This window comes from Panulirus ornatus, chromosome 20 (assembly GCF_036320965.1).
Source record: "Panulirus ornatus isolate Po-2019 chromosome 20, ASM3632096v1, whole genome shotgun sequence".
Classification (NCBI taxonomy): Eukaryota; Metazoa; Arthropoda; class Malacostraca; order Decapoda; family Palinuridae; genus Panulirus; species Panulirus ornatus.
In genome coordinates, this window is record NC_092243.1 from 37989232 (window position 1) to 38013459 (window position 24228).

Consider the following 24228-nt stretch of genomic DNA (forward strand, 5'->3'; position numbering starts at 1 on the left):
GTAAGAGGCTTAGCCACAACAACAACAGGAGACCCAGCAACAGCAACAGGAGGTCCAGCAACAGCAGCAGCAAGCTCAGCAGCAGCAACAGGAGACCCGGCAACAGCAACAGGAGACCCGGCAACAGCAACAGGAGACCCGGCAACAGCAACAGGAGACCCAGCAACAGCAGGAGGAGACCCAGCAACAGCAGGAGGAGGAACAGCGACAGGAGACCCAACAACAGCAGCAGAGTACACAACAACAGAAGTAGCAGGCCTAGCAGCAGCAGCAGGAACCCCAGCAACGGAAGTAAGAGTCCTAGTAACAACAGAAGAAGGGAAAACAACAGAATTAGGAGGCATAGCAACGGAAGTAGGGGCCAAGCAACAGAAGAAGGAGGCATAGCAACAGAAGCAGAAGGCCCAGCATCGGAAGCAGGTGGCCTAGCAACAAAAGTGGGAGGCCCAGCATCGGAAGCAGGTGGCCTAGCAACAGAAGTAGGAGGCCTAGCAACAGAAGCAGAAGGCCCAGCATCGGAAGCAGGTGGCCTAGCAACAAAAGTGGGAGGCCCAGCATCGGAAGCAGGTGGCCTAGCAACAGAAGTAGGAGGCCTAGCAACAGAAACAGAAGGCCCAGCATCAGAAGCAGGTGGCCTAGCAACAAAAGTAGGAAGCCTAGCATCGGAAGCAGGTGGCCTAGCAACAGAAGTAGGAGGCCTAGCAACAGAAGCAAAAGGCCCAGCATCGGAAGCACGTGGCCTAGCAACAGAAGGAGGAGGCCCAGAAACAGAAGCCTGGGGACCTATGACTGCAGCAGTAGGAACAGGTCCAGTGATGGCACCAGCAGTACCAACAAACATTTTATTCGTCTGTTATTAATGGCAGTCCCAGCACCAAACAGCATTACTAATGCCAACACCTCAAACACAGAAGCAGTATTACCATTACCAATGGCCATGTCACCCGTGACACCAAAGTAGCATTGTCCAGTGGTTATGTCACCCGTGACACCACAGCTGCACTGCCCATGGGTTATTTCACCCGTGACACCGCAGCTGCAATACCCATTGTCATGTCACCCATGATATCACAACTGCATTACCCAGTGTCATGTCACCCGTGATACCACAGCTGCACTACACAGTGGTCATGCTAACGGGACACCACAGCTGCACACTCCAGTATTTATATCACCCATGACACCACCACAGCTGCACTGTCCACTGGTCATGTCACCTATGACATCAAAACTGCACTATCCAATAGTCTTGTCACCCATGACTCCACAGCTTTCACTATCCTGTGGTCATGTCACCATTGGCAACACACCTGCAGTACCCAGTGTCATGTCACCCATGACACCAGAGTCATGTTACCTGTGACATCACAGCTGTAATACCCATTGTCATGTCACCCATGACATCACAACTGCACTTCCCAGAGTCATGTCACCCGTGACACCACAGCTGCACTACCCAATTGTCATGTCACCCGTGCCACCATTGTTACATTATCTCGTATTTAACAGAGTCAAGCTTAGGAATACATGTAAAAAATCAAAGCGCAAATGACAAGATTTTTGCCGCCGACACCAACTTATTCAAGCAATTTTAAGTTAATCAAACAGAAGGTTGGAATTAACACAAATGATTAATGAATCCTTTATATATATATATATATATATATATATATATATATATATATATTATCCCTGGGGATAGGGGATAAAGAATACTTCCCACGTATTCCCTGCGTGTCGTAGAAGGCGACTAAAAGGGAAGGGAGCGGGGGGCTGGAAATCCTCCCCTCTTGTTTTTTTTTTTGTTTTTCTCAAAGAAGGAACAGAGAAGGGGGCCAGATGAGGATATTCCCTCAAAGGCCCAGTCCTCTGTTCTTAACGCTACCTCGCTAACGTGGGAAATGGCGAATAGTATGAAAGAAAAGAAAAGATATATATATATATATATATATATATATATATATATATATATATATATATATATATATATATATATATATATATATATATATATGCTGATAACCAAGAGGAAATATGGAACTAAGTCCCGGATGCACTTTACAGCATATTGCATCTTTGTGGAGACTAAGAGAAAGGCAGAAGATTGAAGTACATTCAATCTATATGTGTGTGTGTGTGTGTATGTGTGTGTGTGTGTGTGTGTGTGTGTGTGTGTGAGGCGGAGCTCAGTTGCCACTGTGGTTTGTGGCTGTCAGGTCTGGCAATGCGCCTGTCATAACATTTTCATCACGCGTTCAAGACAGATTAAGCTGTTTACAAATCTTGCCTACGGTAAAGGTACCCAGTTTATACTCACTCACGTTCATATTGCAATTCTTTGCGTATTTGATAAAAGGAGATTCAGTGATATTTCTCTTGACGAAGGAGTTACAGGTTATAACTGATGTAGATACTTCCCTTACCACCTTATCCATAAATAGATTAAACAGCCATGGGAACATTTACAAACCAATGCCATAGACCAACCTTGGCCTGGAACCATACGCTGCACAAACCTTACGCGCTTGGCTAATACTTCTTACTACCTCAATTAGCTTACCTCCTACACCATGTATTTGTAAGACCTTCCGCAAGGCATCTGTATCAACCCTGTCGTATGCTTTTTCCAAATCCATAAATGCTACATATGAATATTTTAGTTTCTCTAAGTTAATCTTACGCAAATTTTTTAATGCAAACACCTGATCTACACACCCTTTACCACTTCTGAAACCACACTGCTCCTCCCTAGTCTGATGTTCTGCACATGCCTTCACCCTTTCAAATACCCTCCCATATAACTTAACGGGTGTAATCAACAAACTTACATTTCTGTAGTCCGAACTCTCACCTTTATTCTTCTTGCCTTTATACATGATTGCTATACATGCATTCCGCCAATCCTCAAGCACCTAACCTTGATCGATACACGCACAGAAAATCCTAACTAACCAATCAAAAATATAGTCTCTCCTTATATTAAGAATTTCAACTTCAGTATCACCCACGCCAGAAACCTTGCCACATCTTATGTTACAGCTTTCACCACCACCTCTCTTCACCTTATCATTTTTCAAACTCTCTTACATCGTAGGACCAAAACAGCTCAGCTCACATCTGTCACGCTGTCAACAAATACACTCAACAATCCTTCAAATTACTGACTCCATCTCCTCAAATCATCACTGATATATTTATTTTGCTTTGCCGCTGTCTCCCGCGTTTGCGAGGTAGCGCAAGGAAACAGACGAAAGAAATGGCCTAACCCACCCCCATACACATGTATATACATACACGTCCCCACACGCAAATATACACACCCATACATCTCAATGTACACATGTATATACACACACAGACATATACATATATACACGTGCACACAATTCACACTGTCTGCCTTTATTCATTCCCATCGCCACCTCGCCACACATGGAATAACATCCCCCTCCCCCCTCATGTGTGCGAGGTACCGCTAGGAAAAGACAACAAAGACCCCATTCGTTCACACTCAGTCTCAAGCTGTCATGCAATGATGCCCGAAACCACAGCTCCCTTTCCACATCCAGGCCCCACAGAACTTTCCATGGTTTACCCCACACGCTTCACATGCCCTGATTCAATCCATTGACAGCACGTCGACCCCGGTATACCGCATCGATCCAATTCACTCTATTCCTTGCCCGCCTTTCACCCTCCTGCATGTTCAGGCCTCGATCACTCAAAATCTTTTTCACTCCATCTTTCCACCTCCAATTTGGTATCCCACTTCTCGTTCCCTCCACCTCCGACACATATATCCTCTTGGTCAATCTTTCCTCACTCATTCTCTCCATGTGACCAAACCATTTCAAAACACCCTCTTCTGCTCTCTCAACCACGTTCTTCTTATTTATACACATCTCTCTTACCCTTAAGTTACTTACTCGATCAAACCACCTCACACCACATATTGTCCTCAAACATCTCATTTCCAGCACATCCACCCTCCTGCGCACAACTCTATCCATAGCCCACGCCTCGCAACTATTCAACATTGTTGGAACCACTATTCCTTCAAACATACCCATTTTTGCTTTCCGAGATAATGTTCTCGACTTCCACACATTCTTCAAGGCTCCCAGAATTTTCGCCCCCTCCCCCACCCTATGATTCACTTCCGCTTCCATGGTTCCATCCGCTGCCAGATCCACTTCCAGATATCTAAAACACTTTAATTCCTCCAGTTTTTCTCCATTCGAACTTACCTCCCAATTGACTTGACCCTCAACCCTACTGTACCTAATAACCTTGCTCTTATTCACATTTACTCTTAACTTTCTTCTTTCACGCACTTTACCAAACTCAGTCACCAGCTTCTGCAGTTTCTCACATGAATCAGCCACCAGCGAACAACAAGTGACTCACTTCCCAAGCTCTCTCATCCCCAACAGACTTCATACTTGCCCCTCTTTGCAAAACTCTTGCGTTCACCTCCCTAACAAACCCATCCATAAACAAATTAAAGAACCATGGAGACATCACACACATACATTCACAGAGGACCAATCACTTTCCTCTCTTCCTACACGTACACATGCCTTACATCCTCGATAAAAACTTTTCACTGCTTCTAACAACTTGCCTCCCACACCATCTATTCTTAGTACCTTCCACAGAGCATCTCTATCAACTCTGTCATATGCCTTCTCCAGATCCATAAATGCTACATACAAATCCATTTGCTTTTCTAAGTATTTCTCACATACATTCTTCAAAGCAAACACCTGATCCACACATCCTCTACCACTTCTGAAACCACACTGCTCTTCCCTAATCTGATGCTCTGTACATGCCTTCACCCTCTCAATCAATACCCTCCCATATAATTTACCAGGAATACTCAACAACCTTATACCTCTATAATTTGAGCACTCACTCTTATCCCCTTTGCCTTTATACAATGGCACCATGCACGCATTCCTCCAATCCTCAGGCACCTCACCATGAATCATACATACATTAAATAACCTTACTAACCAGTCAACAATACAGTCACCCCCTTTTTTAATAAATTCCACTGCAATACCATCCAAATCTGCTGCCTTGCCGACTTTCATATTCCGCAAAGCTTTTATTACCTCTTCTCTATTTACCAAATCATTTTCCCTAACCTCGCACTTTGCACACCACCTCGACCAAAACACCCTATATCTGCCACTCTATCATCAAACACATTCAACAAACCTTCAAAATACTCACTCCATCTCCTTCTCACATCACCACTACTTGTTATCACCTCCCCATTAGCCCCTTTCACTGAAGTTCCCATTTGCTCCCTTGTCTTACGCACTTTATCTACCTCCTTCCAGAACATATTTTTATTCTCCCTAAAATTTAATGATACTCTCTCACTCCAACTCTCATTTGCCCTCTTTTTCACCTCTTGCACCTTTCTCTTGACCTCCTGCCTCTTTCTTTTATACACCTCCCACTCATTTGCATTTTTCCCCGCAAAAATCGTCCAAATGCCTCTCTCTTCTCTTTCACTAATAATCTTACTTCTTCATCCCACCACTCACTACCCTTTCTAATCAACCCACCTCCCACTCTTCTCATGCCACAAGCATGTTTTGCGCAAGCCATCACTGCTTCCCTGAATACATCCCATTCCTCCCCCACTCCCCTTACCTCCTTTATTCTCACCTTTTTCCATTCAGTACTCAGTCTCTCCTGGTACTTCCTCACACAAGTATCCTTCCCAAGCTCACTTACTCTCACCACTCTCTTCCCCCAAACATTCTCTCTTCTTTTCTGAAAACCTCTACAAATCTTCACCTTCGCCTCCACAAGATAATGATCAGACATCCCTCCAGTTGCACCTCTCAGCACATTAACATCCAAAAGTCTCTCTTTCGCGCGCCTGTCAATTAAAACGTAATCCAGTAACGCTCTCTGGCCATCTCTCCTACTTACATACGTATACTTATGTATATCTCGCTTTTTAAACTATGTATTCCCAATCACCAGTCCTTTTTCAGCACAGAAATCTACAAGCTCTTCACCATTTCCATTTACAACACTGAACACCCCATGTATACCAATTATTCCCTCAACTGCCACATTACTCACCTTTGCATTCAAATCACCCATCACTATAACCCGGTCTTGTGCATCAAAACCACTAACACGCTCATTCAGCTGCTCCCAAAACACTTGCCTCTCATGATCTTCCTTCTCATGCCCAGGTGCATATGCACCAATAATCACCCATCTCTCTCCATCAACTTTCAGTTTTACCCATATTAAATATCTAGAATTTACTTTCTTACATTCTATCACATACTCCCACAACTCCTGTTTCAGGAGTAGTGCTACTCCTTCCCTTGCTCTTGTCCTCTCACAAACCCCTGCCTTTACTCCCAAGACATTCCCAAACCACTCTTCCCCTTTACCCTTGAGCTTCGTTTCACTCAGAGCCAAAACATCCAGGTTCCTTTCCTCTAACATACTACCTATGTCTCCTTTTTTCACATCTTGGTTACATCCAAACACATTTAGACACCCCAATCTGAGCCTACGAGGAGGATGAGCACTCCCCGCGTGACTCCTTCTTCTGTTTCCCATTTTAGAAAGTTAAAATACAAGGAGGGGAGGATTTCTGGCCCCCCGCTCCCGTCCCCTCTAGTCGCCTTCTACGACACGTGAGGAATGCGTGGGAAGTATTCTTTCTCCACTATCCCCAGGGATTATATATATATATATATATATATATATATATATATATTATATAATGTGAGTTCAGTTTACCACACAGTTTACACTGCGCCGTGTTTACTATACTATCTATACACTGTCCAGTATACTACACACTCTACACTTTCTCCAGTATACTACACTAGATATAAACTGTGATCAGTATAACTACACTATCTGTACACTGTGAACAATATGCTACACTATCCACCCTTTGTCCAGTATACTACACTATCTTTACACTGCGACCAGTGTGCTACACTAACTACACTGTGACCAGTGTACTACACTATCTGTATACTGTCCCAAGTATACTGCACCCCTACACTGTGTCCAGTATACAATGCTGTTTACAGTGTGTCCAGCATACTAAATTATCTCTACACTGTGTGCAGTATTCTTTACTATCTACAGTGTGTCGAGTACACTACACTATCTGTGCACTGTGACCATTATACTACATTGATTACGCTGGGACTAGTATACTAGACTATGCGTACACTGTGTTCTGAGTACTTCACTCTGTGTACACTGTGTCCAATACATACTGTCCGTACACTATCTACACGGTGTCCAATTTACTACGCTATCTGTACACTATGACCAGTACACTGCTCTATCCTTGCACCATGACCAGTATACTATACTATCTACACTGTGACTTGTATACTACATTATCGTACATTGTGTCCAGTATATTACACTATCTGTATACTGTGACCAGAATACAACACTTACTTTACTATGCCCAGTATACTACACTTACTTTACTATGCCCAGTATACTACACTATCTGTATATTGTACCCAATATACTACACTCTCTGTTCACTGTGCCCAGTATACTGCACTATTTATACACTGTGACCAGTATACTACACTTTCTACACTGTGCCCAATATACTACACTATCTAAACTGTCCAGTGTACTACGCTCTCTGTACACTATGTCCAGTATACTGGACTATCTGAACAATGACCGGTATGCAACACTGTGTTTTATGTGTCCAAATTACTACACTATTTACATACTGTCAAGTATACTACACCATCTGTACACTTTGTCCAGTATACTGCAGTATCCAGAAAACTACGCTTACTCCTTCAAGTTTTCTACGCTATGTACCCAGTGAACAGTATTCTCTACTATTTACACTGTATTTAGTATACTACACTATACCCTTTGTCTTGTTGATTAATAGTCCAAAAAGGAAGCTAGATATGAAGTGAGGGAAGAAAGTCAGCAGAGGGGAGCTTAGAAATGAGAATCCGATGCCAAACCCTATTAAAAGCTTTGTATATGTCGTGGACAACTACATAGGATTCCTCGACATTTTTCAGGCATGATTACCAGACATTAGATAGATGGGAAAGAATATCACCAGTGGATCTTGCTTTACAGAAGCCATCCTGGTGATCAGAGAGAAGACTAAGAATATGGGAGTTGAATAGGGATTCAAAAACTTTGGAATGATAGATGTCAAAGCAACAGGACGATAGTTAGAAGGGGTTAGAACGGTCACCGTACTTATGGTTGGGATATACTAACGCGTGCTTACAAGAAGGAAAAGTTCTGATTTTCTAAACAAGTGAATCTGACGAGCAAGCACAGATGCAAGTTCAGAGGCACATTCTTCCAGTACATGGGTGTCCAGAGAGAGAAGTGCTTTACGGACAGCTGGAAAAGAGGTTCTGGGGAGAAGCATAGGCTTAGTAAGAGGAACATCAGGGGTGAAGAAATGTTAGAGTCATCCAAGGTGGAGTTAGAGGAGAAAGAGGGACCAAAGAGACTTGCTTTGTTTACGGCAGAGACAGCTATAGCACCGTCAGAACGGGAAAGTGGAGGAGAGTGACAGACGCTGTTAGCGATGCTCTTGGCTAAGCAAAAGAAAGACCTCAGTGGATGGCAAGGAGAGATTATCACACTTCCTCTGAATAAAGAAACGCTTTGCTTCATGGATGACATACTTGTAATGATTACGGGCAGTGATAAATGCTGAATGGGAGTCTGAGGAAAGTTTTTCCAAGCCGGAAATGCCTGATCCTTTGCTTGAATAGCCTCTGAACAGGAACGATTGAACCATGGACTAGATGAAGAGGTCGTCTTGGAGGAAGAAGGGATAAATGCTTTCCATTCTCGCAAAAATAACCTGGGTTCTGCGATTGGCGGAGACAGAACCTCACCGAATAAGAGATGGTGATTTACTCAAGGAAAGCCAGAAAAGACTTTTTTCAAGTGATTCCTCTCACCTTTGTTGAGGTAACAGTATTTGCGCTTAGAAGGGACCGTAGGAATAGATACATTTATGAGTGTGATTAGATGAATCATTTGGGGCCGAGACTGCTTGTTCACGTTCGAATGTGTTCGAATATACGTCCACAGAACAAACGTCTCCATAACATGAGTTCACATAACATACATCTCCATAACGTACGTCCACGCAACATGCACCAACATAACGTACGTCTACGTCCACATAATTCATAACATACGTCTATAACATACGTCCATGTAACGTGCGTATCCGTCCACATAACACGCGTCTCCTTAATATGCGTCCACACAACATACATCCAAATAACATACGTCTCCGTCCACATAACATGCGTCTCTGTAACATACGTCCAAATAGCTTACGTCTCCATAACATACGCCCACATGATGCACGTGTCCATAACATACAACTCCATAATATGCGTACACCTATGTCCACATAATATAGGTCCACATAACATACGTCCACACAACAAACGTCCACCTAACATCATCCTCATAACATACTTCCACATAACATGCATTTCCATAACATAGTCCACATAACATACGTTTCCATAGCATATGTCCGCATATTATGTGAACATACGTTCACATGCATTCCCATAATATGCGTCGACATAACATACGTCCACATAGCATACATCCTCATAGCATACGTCCACATGGCATGCATTTCCATAGCATAGTCCACATAGCATGCGTTTCCATTGCATATGTCCACATAACATACGTCCACATAATATACGTTCCCATAACATTAGTCTCCATAACATACGTCCACATAACATACATTTCCATAAGTCCACTTTACATGCGTCTCCATAACATACGTCCAGATAACATACGTCCTCATTTCACACGTCCACATAAAATACGTCTCCAAAACATACGTCCACATAACACACGTCCACATAACATACGTCCACGTAATATACATCCACATGACACACGTCCACATACGTTCACGTAACATACGTTCACGTAACATACGTCCACATAACATACATCTGCATAAAGTGCGTCCATATTATATACGTCCATATGACATACGTCCACATAACATGCGTCCACGTAACATGTATCCACATGACATACGTCCACATTACATGGATTTCCATAACATAGTCCGCATAGCATACAATTCAATAGCATATGTGCACATAACCTACGTTTATATAATGTACGTTCTCATAACATACTTCCACATAACTTATATCCACAGAACATACTTCCACATAACATACTTCCACATAGTATACGACCACATAACATGCATTTCCATATGTTTACATGACATACGTCCACATAACATACGTCCACATAACATACATCCACATAACATACGTTCGCATAACATACGTCCACATAACATACGTCCACATATGTCCACATAACATACGTCTCCAATATACGTTCGCATAACATACATCCACATAACATACGTCCGCATGACATACATAACATGTCTCTATAACATACGTCCATATGATATACGTCTCCATAACATACGTCCACATAATATACGTCTCCATAATGTACCTCCACATAACATACGTTCGCATAACATACGTCCCCATAACATACGTCCCCATAACATACGTCCACATAACATACGTCCACATAACATACGTCCACATATGTCCACATAATACGTCCACATATGTCCAAATAACACGTTCACATATGTCCACATAACGTACGTCCACATGGCATACTTCCATGTAACACTTCTCCACATGAAATGCATTTCCATAGCATATGTTTACATAGCATACGTCCACATAACATACCTCCACATAACATAGGTCCACATGACATACTTGAACATAACATACGTCCGCATAACATACGTCCACATAATATGTCTCCATCACATACGTCCACATGATGTACGTCTCCATAATATACGTCCACATAACATACGTTCGCATAACATACGTCACCATAACATACGTCCTCATAACATTCGTCTCCAAGACATACGTCCACATAATATGTCTCCATAATATACGTCCACGTAACATACGTTTGCACAGCATACGGCCACATATGTCCACATGACATACGTCTCTAAAACATGCATCAACATAATATACGTTTCCATGACATGCGTCCATATGATATACGTTCATATGATATACGTCTCCATAACATACGTTCACATGACATACGTCCATATGACATACGTCCACATGACATACATCCGCATAATAGACGTCCACATGACATACGTCCACTTATACGATTACATAACATACGTCCACATAACATATGTCCACATAATATACGTCCATATAACATATGTCCACATAATATACGTCCACATAACATACATCCACTTAACATACATCCACATAATATGCGTCCACATAACATACGTCGACATGACATGCGTCCACATAACATACGTCCACATGACATACTTCCACATAACATACGTTCACGTAACATACGTCTACATAACATACATCCACATGATATACGTCCACATAACATACGTCCACATAACATACATTACATGACATACGTCCACATAACATACGTCCACATGATATGCGTCCACATAACATACATCCACGTGACATACGTCCACATGACATACGTCCATATAACATACGTCAGCGTAACATACATTCACATAACATACGTCTACATGACGTACCGTCCACACAGCATACGTCCACACAGCATACGTCCGCATAACATACGTTCACTTAACATACGTCTACATGACGTACGTCCACACAGCATACGTCCACATGACATACGTCCACATGACATACGTCCACATGACATTCGTCCACATGACATACGTCCACAAAACATACGTCCACATGACATACGTCCACATGACATACGTCCACATGACATACTTTCACATAACATACGTCCACATATAGCTAAAGGAAATTTGCCTTTTTTTGTTCACTATTCTTGTTGGTGTTGGTCAGCTAGGTTTGGACGCGCATGTGCCATTGGTGTGTATTTTTGACCTCTTTTATCACCCTCATTTCTTACAACTGAACACTATGCAATTTGTACACTGTGATCTGTCTCAAATACATATTGACACTCAGTGTACATGTCATTCGTTTGGGTATATATTGTTGATGTCATATTATACCAGACAACCCAGTCGTGCGCCCATGGGGCATCCTGTTGTCTGTTTTTCTCATGTAAACTCTGAACTTCACAATGTATACCTAATGTTAACTTGTTATGTACTACAGAAACACCATTAATACTATCCTTACCACTCCACCGGCCTGCTCAGGCCCACCGATCACTCCTCTGTGGTGATAAACTGTTTCCATCGTACGCCTTATATTCCCCCACCCTCATCATGTACCCATCACCTATGTTCTTAGTGAAATGCTTTGTCTCTGTACACTTAGGCAAATAAGTGTTTAAAGGTCAAAATCCCATAAAGAATAAATAGGGTAAAGAACAAAGGAAAACTTGTGTCTTGGAGAAGCTTATAACGACGAACATTCTCACTATGATCGCTCGTAAACCGTCCTAGCGAAATATAATTTGTTCCAGTAATAAAAGGTCCTGCAACACCGGATTCAGAAGGTTTGTTTCATTAATAATCATATACGTTACCTAAATAAATGGTAAGTGCACGATGATTGAAACCCTCCGAACATAACCTTGAGATTCATTTCTGACACACAACACACATTACCATCAACTCGGTCTGGAACATCTGGTTCCGTTGATCTCAGCTCAGTCAAAATGACGCGCATTGCATTCTGCTCCTGCAGGATCCCCCGACCACAGTCTTATTTCTGTATCTTTTGCTAGGGCACGTCTGACCTTAACCCTCTCCTCTAAACGACAACTCTCACTCAGGGAGACCTCAGCGGTCATCCCTACGCGGCTTCTGTTCTGAGTCTCCCCGGGACAAGTCTTGCTGTGCTGGCCGGGATGTACCGCTAGCTGTGCTGACCGTAATAGAGCAGGTTCTCCGCTGTACATACCTTCCTACAGCTGTTCTTCCAGCCTATTGTTTTACCCCCAGCAATTGTCAGATCATCCCTGATCCGATGCCTATTGCATCAGGAACCGAGGATATCAGATAATGAAACCCTTTCTGCTCACATTTCTCCTCTAAATCACTGCAAAACTGCTCTTCGTCAAGCCAAGCACACCTGCATGAAACGAAAATGCGCTGATTTTACTTCTATTGATACGTCTTTCTCTGTTCCTTAACCAAAAGCATATTTGTTAACTTTCTTGATACAACTCTTTCTCTTCTCTTCCGTCTTGATCAATCTATTCTCCAATTCATAAAGTCACCCCTATCGGTACCTTAAGTTCCTCTGATAAGAATGGACTCGGAAACACACTAATTCTTTTAACGGTGGAAAGGCTATATGAAGAGGGGAAAAGAAACAAGGAAGAGAATTCCCCAACTTTGTGTTCGAGAAAAGAAAGAGATATCATAACGGCTAGTCCTCGTGTGAACAGTCTCCACAAAGAAACGGTGGGAAACAGCGGCCAGGTGTGTGCCGCGGGGCCTACCCCTGGTGACAGGGACATTTGCAGAAAGATCACATCTGTGGCCAAGATAGAACATCGATGGAGACAAAATAGGAAGACTGTATAGGGGTGATGACTGTATAATTCATGAAGCAAAAGGCTTTTGATTTCACTCTCGCTAGAAGGAAGGCAGAGACTGAGTCATCCCATATGTGACCAATACTCCATGGTAGGGTGAACAAGGGGTTCCCTTGAAGATATGGAATAGCATCTGAAACGAAAAATGATTACGGCATCTACACAAAACTTCCAGCCTCTGAGCAGAAGACTTTGATTGTGTGGCGTTTCCATGAGAGAGTGAAGGATATAGTTATGCCCAACACACATGTATCATTACAGGATTTAATTTTAGTGTCTGAACTGAACAGGATGAAACGAGTGAGAGAAAGTGATAAAGTGAGAAATTGCATCCTAGCAATGAGGGAGTGAATATGTTCGGTGCAAGAAAGAGAACGAGTAATGAGATGAGACGAGGGGGTGAATTAGTGAGTAAAGTGGAATCATAAGCGTAAGAATGAATAGGATTAGAAGCTGATCAGAGATCATTCATGAAGAGGAAAAAATGGAGGAAGGACGACAGGACAAAGCCCTCAGGAACACCACCTTTGATGGGATAAGAGGGAGATATTCAGACAATAACTAAATCCGTGAAACAAACGGAGAGGACGCTATGCATTAGGAAAGAGGAAGGAGCAAAGGAACAAAAGGAAGTAATTGTACGAGGCAAAGACATGTGCCACGCCCCGTCAGATGCTTCGGAGATGTCCAGGACCACGACAAAACCTATACATAAAGAGATCACTGGTGAATCTCGCACTGTGAAAGTCGTGAAGATGATCAGAAAGAAGGAAAAGGTATTCTTGTAAATGTTCGAGAAAGTGAGTGTTGAGAAGAGTTTCAATGAGTTTAGAAACAGTGGAAGTGAGGGTATGGGACGGATACTTGGAAGAGTTAGAACTCGCCCCTTCATTAGGGACTGGCTGCGCCAAAGCACGCTTCTAAGAAGGAAAAGATTGGAGTTTTAAAAGGACACGAAATTGGTGAGCAAGAACTGATGATAATTCAGAGGCATACCCTCTTAGGACATGAAGGGGTATGCCATCGGGGCCTTACGCCTTGCACATTTAAGAGCTGAGAATGAACACGAAAGACCCTACGTGAAAAAAAATATAGAAGGCGGCACAGAATCGGGACGAGGAGATGGAGAAGGAGAACTAGATGTAAAATCATCTAACATGAATGAAAATAAATTAGATACCAAACGAGAGTTTTTTTCAGGTGAAGACATCAGTCGGCTGATGGGGTAGGACGAGAGGAAGAAAGGCTGAATTGAAGTCGTTAATACAGATCCTTTAGTTTCAGGATCAAAATAATTCATCAGTAGAAAAAGTAATATCATCACACTTTCGGATATTATGAAGGTATGGCTTGATTTTTCGAAGAACAGCTTTGTAGTGATCTCGAACAGAGATGATAGCAGAATGGGTTTCAGAAGACGAGAGTCTCACGATCTGGTGTGCTCTGTCCCTGATTTAGCAGGCGTCAGAGGAGGCAGGATGAAATCATGATGAGAGGAAGACAAGGGTCGGATGGCAGAGAGGATATAAGACTCCATCCCGGCCTGGGTAAACTCCGCTATACAGTAAGCACAGCGAGAGGCACCCTGGCCGGCGAAGCAGTATGCGTCCCGAGGAAAGACGAAAGAAGTCACCCAGTGATGGTCCCTCAGCTTTCACAGTGCCAGACACGGCGAATGGTGAAAGATGTAGAGGGTGGACGTGCTCACTGTAGAGTTACAGAAATATGTTTTCGTTCGGAGGCCCCTAAGGGGAGCAGCTCGTAATGTGTCATTTTGAGCCCGCAGTGACTTTCGGAAATGGGTGGTCTGGACAGTAAAATATGCAAGTCATGCATGGGATATCGAATGGGAGGATCTCCCCCGAAGCTATACGATAAACTCTAATTTTCATGATGATGATGATGATGATATATATATATATATATATATATATATATATATATATATATATATATATATATATATTCATTTTACTTTGTCGCTGTCTCCCGCCTTAGCGGGATAGCGCAAGAAAACAGACGAAAGAATGGCCCAACCCACCCACATACACATGTGTATACATACACGTCCACACACGCAAATATACATACATATACATCTCAACGTATACATATATATATACACACACAGATATATACATATATACACATGTACGTATTTACTGTCTGCCTTTATTCATTCCCGTCGCCATCCCGCCACACATGAAATGACAACCCCCTTTCCCCCGAATGTGCAGAAGGTAGCGCTAGGAAAAGACAACAAAGGCCACATTCGTTCACACCACAGCTCCCTTTCCACATCCAGACCCCACACAACTTTCCATGGTTTACTCCAGACGCTTCACATGCCCTGGCTCAATCCATTAACAACACGTCGACTCCGGTATACCACATCGATCCAATTCACTCTATTCCTTGCACGCCTTTCAACCTCCTGCATGTTCAGGCCCCGATCACTCAAAATCTTTTTCACTCCATCTTTCCACCTCCAATTTGGTCTCCCACTTCTCCTCGTTCCCTCCATCTCTGACACATATATCCTCTTGGTCAGTCTTTCCTTATTCATTCTCTCCATGTGACCAAACCATTTCAAAACACCCTCTTCTGCTCTCTCAACCACACTTTATTTATTTTCACACATCTCTCTTACCCTTACATTACTTACTCGATCAAACCACCTCACACTACATACTGTCCTCAAACATCTCATTTCCAGTACATCCACCCTCCTCCGCACAACTCTATCTATAGCCCACGCCTTGCAACCATATAACATTATTGGAAGCACTATTCCTTCAAACATACCCATTTTTGCTTTCCGAGATAATGCTCTCGACTTCCACACATTCTTCAAAGCTCCCAGAACTTTCGCCCCCTCTCCCACCCTATGATTCACTTCCGCTTCCATGGTTCCATCTGCTGCCAAATCCACTCCCAGATATCTAAAACACTTCTTCCTCCAGTTTTTCTCCATTCAAACTTACCTCACCAATTGACTTGTCCCTCAACCTTACTGTACCTAGCTGTACCTTGCTCTTATTCACATTTACTCTTAACTTTCCTCTTTCACACACTTTACCAAACCCAGTCACCAGCTTCTGCAGTTTCTCACACGAATCAGCCACCAGCGCTGTATCATCAGCGAACAACAACTGACTCACTTCCTAAGCTCTCTAATCCACATCAGACTGCATACTGCCCCTCTTTTCAAAACTCTTGCATTCACCTCCCTCTATCAACTCCATCCATAAACAAATTAAACAACCATGGAGACATCACGCACCCCTGCCGCAAACCAACATTCACTGAGACCCAGTCACTTTCCTCTCTTCCTACACGTACACGTGCCTTACATCGTGGATGAAAACTTTTCACTGCTTCTAACAACTTACCTCCCACACCATATATTCTTAATTCCTTCCACAGAGCATCTCTATCAACTCAATCATATGCCTTCTCCAGATCCATAAATGCTACATACAAATCCATTTGCTTTTCTAAGTATTTCTCACATACATTTTTCAAAGCAAACACCTGATCCACACATCCTCTACCTCTTCTGAAACCACACTGCTCTTCCTCAATCTGATCACTCTCATCCCCTTAGCCTTTGTACAATGGCACTATGCAAGCATTCCGCCAGTCCTCAGGCACCTCACCATGAGTCATACATACATTAAATAACCTTACCAACTAGTCAACGACACAGTCACCCCCTTTTCCAATAAATTCCACTGCAATACCATCCAAACCCGCTGCCTTGCCCGCTTTCATCTTCCGCAAAGCTTTTACTACCTCTTCTCTGTTTACCAAGTCATTCTCCCTAACCCTCTCACTTTGCACACCACCTCGACCAAAACACCCTATATCTGCCACTCTATCATCAAACACATTCAACAAACCTTCAAAATTCTCACTCCATCTCCTCACATCACCATTACTTCTTATCACCTTCCCATTAGCCCCCTTCACTGATGTCGCCATTTGTTCCCTTGTCTTACGCACTTTATTTACCTCCTTCCAAAACATCTATTCATTCACCCTAAAATTTAATGATACTCTCTCACCCCAACTCTCATTTGTCCTCTTTTTCACCTCTTGCACCTTTTTCTTGACCTCCTGCTTCTTTCTTTTATACATCTCCAAGTCATTTGCACCATTTCCCTGCAAAAATCGTCCAAATGCCTCTCTCTTCTCTTTCACTAATAATCTTACTTCTTCATCCCACCACTCACTACCTTTTCTAATCAATCCACCTCCCACGCTTCTAATGCCACAAGCATCTTTTGCACAAGCCATCACTGCTTCCCTAAATACATCCCATTCCTCCCCCTCTCCTCTTGCGTCCTTTGTTCTCACCTTTTTCCATTCTGTACTCAGTCTCTCCTGGTACTTCCTCACACAAGTCTCCTTCCCAAGCTCACTTACTCTCACCACTCTCTTCACCCCAACATTCTCTCTTCTTTTCTGAAAACCCCTACAAATCTTCACCTTCGCCTACACAAGATAATGATCACACATCCCTCCAGTTACACCTCTCAGCACATTAACATCCAAGTCTCTCCTTCGCGCGCCTATCAATTAACACGTAATCCAATAACGCTCTCTGGCCATCTTTCCTACTTACATACGTATACTTTTGTATATCTGTCTCTTTAAACCAGGTATTCCCAATCACCAGTCCTTTTTCAGCACATAAATCTACAGACTCTTCACCATCTCCATTTACAATATATATATTGCAGTACTAACCCTTATGATATCGAAATTTCTTTAGTTACGAAATCTTATTAATTTGGTTCTTTGAACAAGACTCCCTTGATTATTGCTATCAGTTATCATATCATCAATTATCATATAGTTATTCTTATTCAAAAATGGTCTCACAATAACCTTACTTCCTGACAACAAGTGTAGTTTGTATTATGAAAATTTGGCCAATGCTATGGACTGAGATTATCATTCAGATAACTCAATAGCTCTAATTTCTCCAGGATTCAGTTTGTTCACACATACCACTTTTATTTTGAGCTTTACATCATTCTTGACGAATTCATACCTCGCCTCCCACACCCTTCACCATTTCCAGGATACGCGCCTGATGTTACGTGCCGGAACTGAGTTTTAAAATTAGGTTTATTGAATCTTTCTCTTAGGGGTATGTAGATAAGCATGTATTTACATAACGTGCATCATCTTGAGTAGAATGAGGTTGACGGATCGGGTGTTGCGGGACCCTTTGTAATTGAGCAGGGGTAAGGGAGAAGGAGAGGAGAAAGCTTGCTCGGACCGGATTCAAAGGAATCATAATGAGAAAAATGAATCCCCATTATGAGCTTCTCCATTATAAGTAAACTTTACTATGATTTTTTCCCCCAATTTTCTTAATGGTGAAGTCCCGTTCCGGGCTATGCTGGTCTGTTCCAGCTTTTACCCTGACCCATCATTGTAGTATGCTGCAGGCTGGTGTGGAAGGGAAAGTACTGTCTTGAAGAATGATATATATATATATATATATATATATATATATATATATATATATATATATATATATATATATATATATATACATACAAAGTTTTCCTGAAAAATGTTTGGACGAAGAGACACACATAAAAGTATTTCAGCAAATGCATGACGGAGGATTGACAAAAAAAAATCAATGTAGGAATGTTGCCTTTCAGAATTAGGCCTGAAGAAAGGAGCTCTTACCTTCAGCTTACCTAATCAAGTGCATGATAGATAATGTTTCAAGCTAAGGTACGAATTGCTTGACGTTTCCAGTAGTCCCTTAAGATTTTAGGATATTTCGTTTTCTATCATACATCTATAAAAGAAAACAAATTATACCATAAGAATTGGTGGACTGTACTATAAGGTACCATTCATTCAGAGAATTTGTGAATCCAGGAACCCAACATAGTGACGAATAAAAACGGCAAAAGCGATAAGAAAAAGAACGGTATGTATTACAAGAAGAACATTTTATTCTGGTTCTGTTCAAAAGAGGGCAGTACTTGTTCAAGGAATAGGTGCTAATTAGTTCTAAATTCACATACATTCTCATTACGTATACGGTCCATAAGACCTCTGTCTGCCACGGACGTCTTACTGACAGCTCGTCCACACTTTGGTAAATGTACTCTTTTAACGGCACCTTCCCCTCCAGCAGCCCCTTCTACATGTAAATGTTGTCATCTTCACAAAGCTGACTGGAATAACTTTCGATTTTATTTCCTTCTTTTTTTACTTGAGTGGATGATTGTCTCATGCGGTGATGCATCTGTCTCCTCCGAACGTATAACACAGGTTATTGTTGCGGGAATGAAACCGTTTATCCCTCTTCTTCCAAGATGACCTCTTCTTCCAGTCCATGGTTCAACCGTTCCTGTTCTGAGGCCATTCAGGCAAAGGATCAAGAATATCGGGCCTAGGAAAACTCTTTCCTTCGACTACCATTTAGCATTTATCACCGTTTGTAATCATTGCAAGTACGTTATCCGTAAGCCAAGGTGCTTCTTTATTCAAAGGAAGTGTAATAACCTCTCCTTTTCGTCCAGTGATAGGTCTTTCTGGTCTTTAGTTAAAGGCATCACTAAGAACTTTCGTCGCTGTACCTTTACTCCACTTATCCGTTTTGACGGTACTATAGATGTCTCTCCCGTTTCTTTTCTAGCTATACCTAGAATGATACATTCTTCACCCCCTGATGCTCCTCTTACTAATCCTATGCCCATTCTTGCATCATCTTTGTTTTTTATGTTGAAGGCTCCAGTCACGGACAAAAGTCCACATCAAAGCTGGGCCTTAATTCAAATATAAGAAAGAATTATGAATCGGAAAAAAATAACGCATAGAGAATATCTACGAATTTTTGAGGACGTTAAAGACCTTTCTTTCGAAATGTGCCATGGGAAGGACATGAGAAGGTAGAGTGTTCCAAAGCTTCGACTTGTAGAGAAAGAAGCAGGTATCAAAATGGCCCACCCTTGAGGTGTCGATGGCCACACAATAATCACGTGACCCAGCAGCTTGCTGAGTATTGCGTGGTCTAACTAGTGGTGTAGGCACATAAGCAGCCAGCTCTAGTGACCAAAAACCGAAGTAAACCTATAGAAGACGGCAAGTGAACCAATATTGGGGCTTAGGGCAAGGAGGTGATTATTACCACGAGAAATATCATTGAATCTTCTATTATCAAATACACAAAGAATTATGATCTTAATATTAGTGATGGCCTATACAAATTGGGTAACTTTATTGTTGATAGAGTTTGTAAACAATTCACCTTCCTGTCCACATAATAAGTTTATGATACGCTCGTTGTCTGTCTTGGACAATCGCTTGTTTACCAAATGAGGTCCTAGCTACGTCTCTTCGTTGTATATCAACTGACTGTTATATTTCTCTCTTGTGTCTCTCCTGATGATGTGACTATTACACGAAAGTGCACTTGGGAACTTCTCGTGTATCATTTTCCCCGTGGACTCGTAGGAGTATACTTGATCACGCGCAAAATTGTGATACTTTCCAATATATATATATATATATATATATATATATATATATATATATATATATATATATATATATATATATATATATATATTGGAAAGGATCACAATTTTGCGCGTGATCTAATTTGTATGAATACACAAAGAATTATGATCTTAATATTAGTGATGGTCTATACAAATTAGATAACTTTATTGTTGATAAAATTTGTAAAATGATAAGTTTATGAACGCTCGTTGTATATTTTGGACAATTACATGTTTACCAAATGGCGTCCTAGCTTCGTCTCTTCGATGTATATCGACTGACGTATATTTCTCTCTTGTTTCTCCCCTGATGATGTGATTATTACACGAAAATGCACTTGGGAACTTATCGTGTTTCATTTTCCCCGTGGACTCGTAGGAATACACACACACACACACACACACACACACACACACACACACACACACACACACACACATATATATATATATATATATATATATATATATATATATATATATATATATATATATATTATTTTTTTATTATTATACTTTGTCGCTCTCTCCCGCGTTTGCGAGGTAGCGCAAGGAAACAGACGAAAGAAATGGCCCCACCCCCCCCCCCCCCATACACATGTATATACATACGTCCACACACGCAAATATACATACCTACACAGCTTTCCATGGTTTACCCCAGACGCTTCACATGCCTTGATTCAATCCACTGACAGCACGTCAACCCCGGTATACCACATCGCTCCAATTCACTCTATTCCTTGCCCTCCTCTCACCCTCCTGCATGTTCAGGCCCCGATCACACAAAATCTTTTTCACTCCATCTTTCCACCTCCAATTTGGTCTCCCTCTTCTCCTCGTTCCCTCCACCTCCGACACATATATCCTCTTGGTCAATCTTTCCTCACTCATTCTCTCCATGTGCCCAAACCACTTCAAAACACCCTCTTCTGCTCTCTCAACCACGCTCTTTTTATTTCCACACGTCTCTCTTACCCTTACGTTACTCACTCGATCAAACCACCTCACACCACACATTGTCCTCAAACATCTCATTTCCAGCACATCCATCCTCCTGCGCACAACTCTATCCATAGCCCACGCCTCGCAACCATACAACATTGTTGGAACCACTATTCCTTCAAACATACCCATTTTTGCTTTCCGAGATAATGTTCTCGACTTCCACACATTCTTCAAGGCCCCCAGAATTTTCGCCCCCTCCCCCACCCTATGATCCACTTCCGCTTCCATGGTTCCATCCGCTGCCAGATCCACTCCCAGGTATCTAAAACACTTCACTTCCTCCAGTTTTTCTCCATTCAAACTTACCTCCCAATTGACTTGACCCTCAACCCTACTGTACCTAATAACCTTGCTCTTATTCACATTTACTCTTAACTTTCTTCTTCCACACACTTTACCAAACTCAGTCACCAGCTTCTGCAGTTTCTCACATGAATCAGCCACCAGCGCTGTATCATCAGCGAACAACAACTGACTCACTTCCCAAGCTCTCTCATCCCCAACAGACTTCATACTTGCCCCTCTTTCCAAAACTCTTGCATTTACCTCCCTAACAACCCCATCCATAAACAAATTAAACAACCATGGAGACATCACACACCCCTGCCGCAAACCTACATTCACTGAGAACCAATCACTTTCCTCTCTTCCTACACGTACACATGCCTTACATCCTCGATAAAAACTTTTCACTGCTTCTAACAACTTTCCTCCCACACCATATATTCTTAATACCTTCCACAGAGCATCTCTATCAACTCTATCATATGCCTTCTCCAGATCCATAAATGCTACATAGAAATCCATTTGCCTTTTCTAAGTATTTCTCACATACATTCTTCAATATATATATATATATATATATATATATATATATATATATATATATATATATATATATATATGCTGTGGATGAGAGAGCTTAGGAAGTGAGTCAGTTGTTGTTCGCTGATGATACAGCGCTGGTGGCTGATTCATGTGAGAAACTGCAGAAGCTGGTGACTGAGTTTGGTAAAGTGTGTGAAAGAAGAAAGTTAAGAGTAAATGTGAATAAGAGCAAGATTATTAGGTACAGTAGGGTTGAGGGTCAAGTCAATTGGGAGGTAAGTTTGAATGGAGAAAAACTGGAGGAAGTAAAGTGTTTTAGATATCCGGGAGTGGATCTGGCAGCGGATGAAACCATGGAAGCGGAAGTAGATCATAGGGTGGGGGAGGGGGCGAAAATCCTGGGAGCCTTGAAGAATGTGTGGAAGTCGAGAACATTATCTCGGAAAGCAAAAATGGGTATGTTTGAAGGAATAGTGGTTCCAACAATGTTGTATGGTTGCAAGGCGTGGGCTATGGATAGAGTTGTGCGCAGGAGGGTGGATGTGCTGGAAATGAGATGTTTGAGGACAATGTGTGGTGTGAGGTGGTTTGATCGAGTAAATAATGTAAGGGTAAGAGAGATGTGTGGAAATAAAAAGAGCGTGGTTGAGAGAGCAGAAGAGGGTGTTTTGAAATGGTTTGGGCACATGGAGAGAATGAGTGAGGAAAGATTGACCAAGAGGATATATGTGTCGGAGGGAGGTGGAGGGAACAAGGAGAAGTGGGAGACCAAATTGGAGGTGGAAAGATGGAGTGAAAAAGATTTTGTGTGATCGGGGCCTGAACATGCAGGAGGGTGAAAGGAGGGCAAGGAATAGAGTGAATTGGATCGATGTGGTATAACGGGGTTGACGTGCTGTCAGTGGATTGAATCAGGGCATGTGAAGCGTCTGGGGTAAACCATGGAAAGCTGTGTAGGTATGTATATTTACATGTGTGAACGTGTATGTATATACATGTGTATGGGGGTGGGTTGGGCCATTTCTTTCGTCTGTTTCCTTGCGCTACCTCGCAAACGCGGGAGACAGCGACAAAGCAAAAAAAAAAAAAAAAAAAAATATATATATATATATATATATATATATATATATATATATATATATATATATATATATATATATATGTATGTATATGTATATATATTACAGGAGGGTGAAATGTGTGCAAGGAATAGAGT

At 42.0% G+C, this 24228-nt stretch overlaps 1 protein-coding gene across 15 annotated transcripts in view; it reads left to right on the forward strand.

The window, feature by feature from the left end:
* Nucleotides 1–24228, forward strand: part of LOC139755950 (uncharacterized) — a 1365710-nt gene that overhangs the window by 616971 nt on the left and 724511 nt on the right. The gene's annotated exons all lie outside the window — the stretch shown is intronic.